At 41.0% G+C, this 7,719-nt stretch overlaps 1 long non-coding RNA gene across 1 annotated transcript; it reads right to left on the bottom strand.

Moving 5' to 3' along the window:
• Positions 1–1,381: 1,381 nt before the first annotated feature.
• Positions 1,382–7,369, bottom strand: LOC133391744 (uncharacterized). The gene is made up of 2 exons (XR_009765196.1): positions 1,959–7,369; positions 1,382–1,882 (listed from the first exon to the last, which is right to left on the bottom strand). It is a non-coding gene; the product is annotated as an uncharacterized LOC133391744 (long non-coding RNA).
• Between the last annotated feature and the right edge of the window lie 350 nt (positions 7,370–7,719).

Raw genomic sequence — 7,719 nt, 5'->3', positions numbered from 1 at the left:
TACCCAATACACACAACTGCCTATTTTTAAACCGTTCGCCTGCAAACGGTTCATTTCGTTGACGAACTTTTCAAAATATTCGTCCAGCGAGAGTGGCTTGGACTCGCCACAAAATATTGCGACCGTCATCACAGGGAGCCGGGGGACATTGTGAGTACGTATCAAGATCGGCCAAAATTGCGAGCGGCTACTTTTAAATAACGGCAGGCCGTCGACAAAAAAGTCCCGCTCAAAACCTCGTTCAGGTGGAGGCACATCGCTGGAAAAGAAAAAGAAAAACATACACAGTTTCAAATATTATAAAATAACTTAAGCCTTGATTTTAAAATGTTAATCTACTTACGGAAAATAGGATTGAAGGCATTTTTCGATGCCTTGGTACCAAAATTGGCCACCAGCTATCGACGATATTTGCCTCTCATCCTGTGATGTGCTGGCCGGTGGCTTCAGTAGTGTACGCGCATCGCTCGGCAAATTGTTAAAAGGCGAGAACTGCAAGTGACGCAACAGCAACGTGACGCTCCGTTGTGTTTGATTCGTCTCGAATGCCCAATTCCGAAGAACGTCCTCCATCGAAACTCCAGCGTAGGGAATATGCGGCTCCAAACCCTCGTCCTGCACGATACCGTCGTCAAACACATCGATTTCGTCAGCGCTGCTGTATGCCGACAACGTCTCCCCGTCACTCTCTGGACCACTCGAAACTGGTGAACGAGTATCTTTAATTGTAAAAAATAATTAGCACAGCCCCATTACTACACCAAAGTATACAGCATACCCATCGGTTCCAATTGATCGGTTCCAGCTACTGGTTCGGTCATAACCGGGCTGGTCCCAGCTACTTGTTCGGTCAAAACTGACCTAACTGGACGCACTTGCATACCTAGATTGCAGATAAAGCACAAATGCAGATAGTAAATGCACAAGTAAAATTACTGCTATCACTGCAACCGTTGCTCTTCGACTGTTACAAACCTGAAGTCGAAGGCTGCGGCTGATTTTGCTGGGAGCGCTCCCACGCAGCCCATCGCTTTTCAAAGATACTTTTCTTTGCGTTATGCAGCGAACCAGTTTCTCTCTCACGTTTCGTAGCCATCGTTTCAAATTGCGAGGAATAATTCGTAAAAAGAAAGTCTTGTTCCGTACACTTGAATGGCGCTGGCTGTTATAAGTGAAATTTATGTTTATCCGTTTGACGTAACGATTAGCTAAGTCATGCCCACCCACACACATTTGTGTAAAAAGCATTAGGATAGAAATCTTGCCTGTCATAACGTCCTAGCATGGCGAACAAAGCGAAATAACAAACAATATCAACAAGTGTCATCACGTTCATAAACATAATCACAATTGCTTCCTACTGGTAAGGTAGCATGTCATATCTAATTATATATAAATATATTGAATTCGTTTTTTGTACAGCACATGGGGATCATTTTTGTGCATGACTAGTTAATCTAGCTAGCTGGATCGTGATTATTTAAAAAAAAATTCTTTATCATTCTAACATAACATTGAGTTATCACATCTTTTACCTTTCCTTACGTTATTTTTTTCCTATCATTATCAGTCTATCACATACAGTGTCCCTACGCTACCTGGTTACGTACATTCAACGAATGCAAACAGAATTCCGTTCACGAATGCATTACAAATTACGCAACTATACTACACGTAAAACGTTCAATCCGCACTGTTCATGCAAATGCCCTACAAAAACATATCTACACAATAATAGGACGACAATCGCTGGGTGTGGTGGGGTCATATGACACTATGTATCCTTTGCAGTACGACAGACCGTATCTGCAATTGCACCATCCCGTTTACGACACATCCTGTTGTAAGGAAAGGTATTTGGTTCCAGCAAATGCTACCGTGTCTAAATGAAACCAATAAAAAAGAAAAAGGAAATGTAAGTATCATGCGTTTAATATGCACCAAAACAATTGACTTACCGTCAACAAATTTAGGACGATTCCTCTCAAATAGTTCGAAGGGACCTCATTTTATCGTCCGTCACGATCAACTAGTAGCGGCTTTTCGTACATCTACCTTTGTTGACTCCCGCTCTGTGTGTAACTGCATGTCGCTGAAATATAATGTAACAAAATTGCATGCATATGATAATTGTGTTTGATGCACTATAAATGAACATCCACATCTGTTTATAATACTTACGGAACAAAATCTTTCTGTCGGTGAATGTCCCTGCACATTGTGGTGCGTGCGTGCATCACCATAGCCCGACAACATCACTTGACAGTTAACTTTTCAAAAGTGCTGTTTTACGCATTCCACCACACAGATTTCTGCACATTTACCACTGAAACCTGCTGTTGGACGGATACCTGCTGTGGTACCCTCAATGTTCGTCTGTCTCGGTCCGCGTCCTGCATTAAACTTGCTTTATCATCTCGTCCCTTTATAGTGATGGTCCTTCATCCAGTTCCCTGTTCCATGTTGTAATCCCATCCGGATTGATCTAATCCGATCTTCTTTGCACCGCTAATCTTTGTCATCATGTTGTGGTGATGGGTAGCTACAGTTGCCGTACCACATCACTTCCTTCTTTTTTTTCTTTTTCACTGTTTGTTATGAATTCATATCTCTTGTTTCTGCATTATTTCTGTTTACCTGCCTTTCTCTAATACAATTCACAACCTAATGTTATATCACTAATCTATTTCGTAATCCGCTAATTTGGCTGGAGCTTTCCTTTGCCGTTGCCCACGACTCGTTGTTTCCTCTAAATTATTCCTAGTTTCTTCTTGAGGTTCTCTGAGTTCTGATTCTCTGATGTCGGTGTTGGTAATTTTCTTTAAGTGTGCCGAGTTTCTTTTGAACTTTTTACCCGTCTCTGTATCCATAATAGTCACCCTCGGCCCTTCCTTTTCATTTACGAGAATCTCCTTTGGATTAAACGTGGTTTGCAGTTTGTTTCCTGGTATTGTGTTTTGTATAATTACTATCGGCCGTATCGGGCGGAACGAACGCCCCTGAAAGAACGCCGCGGGGCGCTCATTTTGCTCTCATTGTATCTCACGAGTCACTCAAATTTAAAAGAGCGGTTGCAACATGAAATGAGAGTAAAACCACTGTTATACACGGTGTCGTTCGTTCCCGTTTATATGGATAGAAATGCGCGACCTTTTGAGCAGCGGATTTGTCACGGATTTTTTCTTTTGATTGAATTTGAATGGTTTTATCACGGAAATAGCGCTTTAAAATCACTGTTGGGGTATTTCAGAAATTTTATTAGTTTTTAAATTGTAAAAATAATAGTCTAAATTAAATATAAAAAAATTTAATCAAAAAAATTTAAGTTTTTCTTCTTCTGTTTAATTTATTTTTGTTCTTCTTTTTCCTGGCATAACGCTGGCATAACTGGCATAAAAGGTTTTTCAGTCCAGCTGGCTTTAACAGGCTGACGAGACTATTTTGTACCACGTAACTGCGTCGTCCGTACTTGCAAGAGGGGGTGGTCCGGATAAGAATTGAACTACGTTTTAACTCTCGGTAACAGAGCCAGTGAGTCTTACATAAGATCACCCGAGGCCTCATTTATTTGTGTGACTATTAACGATCCTAAATGGATCGTGATTCCAACCGTAGGACTGACATATCCTGCTATGGTAATCAATAAGTAACTGTAAGCAAAGCCCACTAGTGGTACAGACAGGCCTGCACCGACAACGGCTGTTATGCCAAAAACAAAAATAAGGTTGTTTTTGGTACGATCGTTGCGAACAAACATCAAACTAAAGTAAGAATGTCAGTTTAAAATAACCAGCACCAAAATGCAGTAGTAAGCACAGGTCATGTTGGAATAGACAACCGGCTAGACTCCGACGTAGTCTGACGGGCCCGAAATGATCTTCGGAATGTTGCGAGAAGGACTCAGACGGTGCGCCAAAGGGTGGAGCAGCGAGGCGAACGGCCATCTACGCCTTCATCATCACTACGAACGTCGGAGAGACGGGCGAGTATCCGCGCACGGATGGCGATACTGCGGCAGCGACACCGCCAGCATCAACAGGAAGAGAGACGATGGGTTCAAGGAGGAGATGTAGACAATGGGGAGTCTTTTCATCCTGAGCTGGCCTTTTCGTACAACCGGCAATGCGGTTTGACCGCGGCAGAGGAGGCGCGACGGTAAAGGCAGACGTAGCCTCCCGCTAGCCAAGTAATTATATACGCGTGCTTCCGCGGAGGAAGGCCAACTCGTAGCAATTGGTGCGAAATTGCCCCACACAAGGGCGGAGAGAGTGCACGTTTATCAGTAAGACTACGCATCCGAAAGGATGCGCTCCTAAGAGCTAGAACATTCCCTCCCTCTAGACCCATCGCGGGACACAGGGGAAGGGGCAGGAAAAGGGTTATGGAAAATGTAAAAATTGTGAATTTGCTTAAATAAACTAACCCGATTATCTGCGCGCCAAAATCCGGTGACATTTCATCAATGTAAACAAATTAAAGGTGAGTATGTGTGTGTGTGGGTATGTGTTCGTGCGTTTGACTGCGGTCTTACTTGAAGTTCAGGCGTCAAAAGTGAAGGAAGCATCGAGTGCATTGGAGGGTGTATCTTATGGAAAAATGGCTGTAAGTTTTCGTATATAAGTTTTACAGTAATTTTATGGCAATACTCTTCAAAACCAGTCAAAATCAAAACGTTGAGCCCTACACTGTGCTAACAGTTCTGTTCCATTAGTCATTCATTCGCCGGAAACAACAACAGAAAACTAGCTTTCCTTGCAAGTTCAATCATGTCACGGCAAATGCAAATGCTGCCGACATGGTTTACATCCAGATTTGTTATCAATAATTGTGGGCAATGAATCCATAAAGTATTTTTTTAATCATCTAATGTCCTGTCGGTTTCAATGTACAAGGGCAGGAGATTTCAAGTTATTCTTGGGTGATAAGTGAGAGGGGGAGGGGGAGCGAGTATGTGGCCTAGATGGATCTTTCTTAACATAAGTTTAATGCAGGGCCAACCAGTGAACGAATAAGTGCCACCGCGCATATTATCGCACTCAACGTGTTAACGGAACAGGTATTTGTATTAATCGGATTTGTCATTAAATCAAGGAATGAATCATATCAAAAACAAAACCTAATTTGTGTAAAACTATATTCAAATAAATTATACCAACATTTATTACGTTTTATTTATTAAAAATAAGATAACCATGACCTATTTAATGATGACATACATTTTAATTTTAGGAAAAACGAAAAACTACAACAAAGGCACAGTTTGAAAAAATGGTGGAGCTGATAGAAAGGAACGAAGCTATCATACATGATAAGCAAAAAGGAACCTCAACTTTTTGGAATGATATTGCTAAAGATCTGAATCTCTTAGGACCCCCGACTAAAGACGGTTCTGGGTGGAAAAAGGAAAGTAGTCAACAAGTCTTCAACATTTTGGAACTATTGTGCATGTGAATTATGTATTTATATGCATTTTAATCGTTCACGATACAGGTATGGGCAGATTTTAGATCGGGGATGAAGAAAAAATTATCGCACAATAACCGTGAGTATAGAGCAACTGGAGGAGGACCATGCACGATGTATAGTTTTTCTGCACTTGAAAGTCACGTTATTGACATCTTGCAGTTAAAAGATAGCGTTGTTGGGCTAAACACTAAAGAGTTAGGGGCACCATCTTATTCATCAGGTTCAGCACCTATCTCTGTTCGGGAAACACCGTTGGCAGAAAGGCCATCACAATCAGCAATCCAACCAATTTCACTCTCATCACCATTGCCTGCGTCACCATCTCCTGCAGCACCAACTCCACAGTTTATGGAGTTACCATCATCACCATCTCTACAGCATCTAAATGAAACGAATGACAGTGAAAGAACACCACAGAGATCATCTCAGTCAGGGCAAAATAACACAAATCAACGTACAACACGACGCAAAAGAACAATAGCTGAATTGCAATTGCTGGAACATAAGCATTATGGTCGAATTAAACAGCAGCAAAATATTATTCGCCAACAACAGCTAGATTTGGACAAGGAAAGACTAGATTTAGAAAAACAAAAATTTGCATTCGAAAAAGAAATAGAATTAAAAAATATGGAATTAAAACAAGCAAAGCTTGATCTAAAAAGAGAAGAATTGAATCTCACAAGGAAGTTAGCGGAGAAAGACCGCGAGTTAAAATTAACCATAGCCAAAATGGAGCTAGAGCTAGAGTATAAACAAATTAGTAAAGAATAAATGCGAACTTTAATGTAACCAATAAATACAATTCCTAACCCAATTTGTAATAACTTGTTTAGTCTCTACAATGCTCACACTTCTAACGTCGAGAAGATATCCAGGCATAAAAAGCAGCTCATTTACATATTAATCAGACGCTCCTACAGTTTCGCCAGGCTACGATGCAATCTTTGAGCTTGGTCATCGAGTGTCATGCACATAACATTCACAGTTCATCGTGGCCTAGTGAGTTTGATTCATTTCATGACGGGGAGATATGTTGACATACACGTCATATAGCTTTATACCTAGTATAGCTTATACCGGGTCCACCATCGTCGTTTGACGCGGTTCAAAGTGCTAAATTTCGGAGTGGCCTCAAAGGTATGCGCAAAAGTGTTTAAAAGTAACGATACAGTCACCGCCGGTATGATTCTGCTCGTAGGTTGATTCTGCTGGTATGGATGTAGAAAAACATAGCTGATACGGGAATGGTTCCGAATCTTCCAGTAGGATAACAAACACTCTCCTCTGTCCGTCCCATCTAAGAAGTATAAAAAGCCTCAGTATCAATATAGTTGAGGTTGATTGTAGAACAAAGCAGCAAATTAATCTGATGCTATCTAATGCACACTGAGCATAATGTCATTGAACAGCTGATTCCACTCCAAATTATGCTCAACACATATGTTGTGCAATGCACTGCAAACATTTATGATTTTGCCACATTTTTCTGGTGCATAATTAAGGCAACCGTCTATACCATTAAGACATCTAAATCACGATTTTAATATTCCTATAGTCATCTCTACGAGTATCCGGCCAGAGGAATGAGATGAGTTGAATAATGCTTCTTCAGAACCAGGATCAGGATCTCTATGTGGTCTAACAAGCCAAGGTTCTCCTGGGTATCCGGCGTCACCTGTGTTAAAACAGTAGTACTATAATTACGCAAGTCTGTATAGGTGTACTGATTTATATTACCAAGTAATTTATCAATTCTTCCGGTTCTGTTTAGTTCTTCGAAATGTGTTCGAGCAGCACTCACTCCCCATACAAAAGCATCGTGATAGCTTTCTGGAAATTTGGCATTGATAGATCGTATGCGACATTTATGATCACAAATCTAGAATTACACAAACCAGTATGTTACTTCATACCATAAAAACATTATTTTACACATGAATCCACATCGGAAGTACAAACCAACACAACGTTGAGGCTATAAACGTTTTCGATTGATGTACAATAAAGGTCGGTAGTGTGGTTTTTTAATTTTTATGTGTGTACCATCCACGCACATGGTAATGTTGGCAATGTCTGTTTTACGTTGGAAATATTCCTTGGAATCATTTCATTCGTCTTCATTCATCGCCAATGAAATCCAATCACCGAGAAGGGATTCAAGTGGAGGCAAAGCATCACGCAGTGTTTCTGAAAACGAAGCCTGTGCTATTGCGCAATGAAAATCCTTGCCGGTCCCGTGTTGGTATCGTC

The sequence above is a fragment of the Anopheles gambiae genome, chromosome X (genome assembly GCF_943734735.2).
Source record: "Anopheles gambiae chromosome X, idAnoGambNW_F1_1, whole genome shotgun sequence".
In the NCBI taxonomy this organism is placed as follows: Eukaryota; Metazoa; Arthropoda; class Insecta; order Diptera; family Culicidae; genus Anopheles; species Anopheles gambiae.
The sequence above is the reverse complement of the archived record's forward strand: the minus strand, read 5'-3'. Positions and strand labels throughout refer to the sequence as shown.